This window comes from Xiphophorus maculatus, chromosome 14, assembly GCF_002775205.1.
Source record: "Xiphophorus maculatus strain JP 163 A chromosome 14, X_maculatus-5.0-male, whole genome shotgun sequence".
NCBI classification, from domain to species: domain Eukaryota; kingdom Metazoa; phylum Chordata; class Actinopteri; order Cyprinodontiformes; family Poeciliidae; genus Xiphophorus; species Xiphophorus maculatus.
The window spans coordinates 12,311,220-12,314,188 of NC_036456.1; positions in this window are offsets into that span (position 1 = coordinate 12,311,220).

Sequence of the window (2,969 nt, forward strand, 5' to 3'; positions counted from 1 at the left end):
TTTACTGTTGTTCCCATTTTTGTAGACGCACAACATATTTAGCCTCTTAATGACTTTTAATAGGCTTGATAACAATAATATATTTATTTGTTCAAGAAAAAAACAAATCACATTAACCATCTAAATATTCCCAAGGTGTCATAGATAAAAACACGTTAGACATTTCTAATATGCTTGGAGTTTTTTCTTTCTATTTTTAGCATTTTTATTCAATCATGTCATCAGCTTTATGATACAATTTTTATCTTTTTAACTTATGATAGTTTTAAACTTGAGCTCTTAGGGTTAGGTTTCCAGAACTTGATCTTCAAGCCTACTGTTAGAAGGCTTGCTAATTAGCCTGATAATAGTAATTGACCTTGGTTTGGTAAATACATTAAACACTAGATCCCATAGCTGTTAACGTTTATGAAGCCATCATAAAAACCTCTTACATGGGCATATTTTTTATTTTTGATGGGGTACGTTTGAAACTTGAATTCGGGAGAGTAGCTAGCTTGCTGGTTAGCTTGCTAGTAATAAACTATGAAAAATAAATACAAATAAAAGAAAAACAGAATCCGCTGTTTGTGTAAACCATTATAGAAGCTTATTACTTTTTTGAAAAATACTAACTTATCATGTCTTAAATATTGAGACTTTAGTTGTTAAGAGTGTGCAGCTAGCTAATTAGCTTGCTAAAATTAAACTACCTAACAGTTGTAGACTGAAGAAGAAACTAATTTTAAGTAGCTTAGGACCTGGGTATTGTAGATAGTTTGGTAATTAGCTTGTTAACCATGAGCTAATTATGGTAAATTGAATTAAAAACAGCACCTGACATATTGTAAGATTACTTTGTTCTTTTACCATGTTTGCATGGTAAAAGAACCACGCAATCTATTAAATCTTAAGAACATTTTTAAATTAGCCACTATACTGAGAATTAATTAGGGAGAAACATGTGGCTAAAACTGGAGAAAGAGGCATGCCAAATAAAAATTACAATAAGCTCTCAAAGACAGGGAAGGAAGAGAGATCTGAAATATAAACAATATTTTATATTTCAGATCTGTGACTAAATTATCTTTCTAAAGGAAATGCATAAAGAGACTCAATGATTCTGCATAGCGGCAAATGTTTGGGATCTTTTTTTTTTTTCTTTCTTGTTCTGTGTAACTAATAGCGATCCGTGTGGGTGGTAGTTGCTTAAACTTCGCTGTTGCAGCAGTCAGAGCCTCAGCGGGCGTCATCTGTGGCCCCTGGGAGCCCAGCTAATGAACACCTTTGGGGCTTTGTGGTACGCAAGCGGCCCGTGTGCACACAGCGAACCCTAGTAACTTCCACAGCAGCCTGGAATAATGATAATGACAAGAATGGAGATCTGCTGACTTTCAACTTGCTCACATTGAGAGAGCATGAGGCTATCTGTGGCTGTCTCAGATGGAAACGGATGATATGCCAGAATAGCTTTTTCTTTCTTTTTATCTATTCATGTAACCAACTTCTTTTTTTTTTTTTTTATCTTCATCAGTCTTCCTTTTCGCATGAGATTCTCCATTTTTAACCCTTTTTTTTTTTAGATTATTACAAGTGTTTGAAATTCCACTTTTCTTTATTTGTGTTGCAGATCATTTTCATAACGTGGCTGTATTATTAAACTATAAACCTTCAATTATCTTTTCACAATCTTTTTGTGACAAAACTTCCTTTTTTTGGCTTCTTTCTGGAAGTTTCATCTTTTTTACATTTCCTCCACAAACAAACCACTGAATCCCTGAAGATGTTTGCCTCAACTTTGAATTTGAAGCATCACAGCAAAGTCACATGAAAGCTGTCATATATAGCGTTCTCTCTCTCACACACACACACACACACACCCCAGGACAGACAGATTCTGAATGTGTGTTGGCGTGTGTGTGTGTGTGTGTGTGTGTGTGTGTGTGTGTGTGTGTGTGTGTGTGTGTGTGTGTGTGTGTGTGTGTGTGTGTGTGTGTGTGTGTGTGAGTGAATGCAGCCACGGTTTATCCCGAGCTTTGATGTAAAACGACTGGGAGTGGTGTGTCTACAGAGGTTGTGTTTTTGGTTCTCATCATGATGGATGACAAAAACTTGTGAACACAGAGGAAACCTGTTTAGTCAGCAGCAGCTCACAAGGTGGTGGGATCACAAGCCAAAGTTCAACAATAACAGCAAAACCGCAATGAAAACGATTTGTGGCTGCAATGAGTCGACAGGAGAAGACTTACATGAAGTCGGAGGGAGAAGCAGCTTTAAGCTTTTAAAAGCGTTTGCTTGTTTTTTTTAGCCGTTGTATTATTATTTTTTTTTAACAATAAATCAAAACCACTGCTCATTACTGAGTGACTAAAAAACGTTTTGTCCCCTAACAGATTTCTTCTTCAAAAAATGGTTGAAGATTAAACCAATTTTAACATTGCACAAAGATAACCTGAGTAAATGCAAAATACAACATTATATTTTAATGGGAAAAAATATAAAGTTGTATACAACTTTATATACAAATATGTGCAATTTCTTCTTATCATCATTATTATTATTATTATTATTATTTAATCACATTGGAGATTTTTCCTGCATTGATGCCCTGTTTTATCTAATGCCCCAACACTTCAGTTGGACTTAAGCCCGGACTTTGACTAGGCCACTTCAAAACCTTTACTTTGCAGTGGTTGTTCTGGCGCCTCAAACTGAAGAAAAAAAAAACAAAAAAACATCCACAGATCATCACTACTATCTCCACTAGCGGCTTAGAAAGAAAAAACCCACTTAAGAGCAAAGACTTAATTCTACTTAACACTTTTTAAACAGATTTTATGGGGTTTAAGGAAAAATCTACCACCTAGAATGTAATGTGATATGCCTGTATGGGGGAATTTTACTGCCATAATTCAAGAGCACACATTTTCAGTTTGAAAGCAGGATTTCATGTCTTTGTTCTCGAAACTGGTATTGCTTGTACTCAAAAC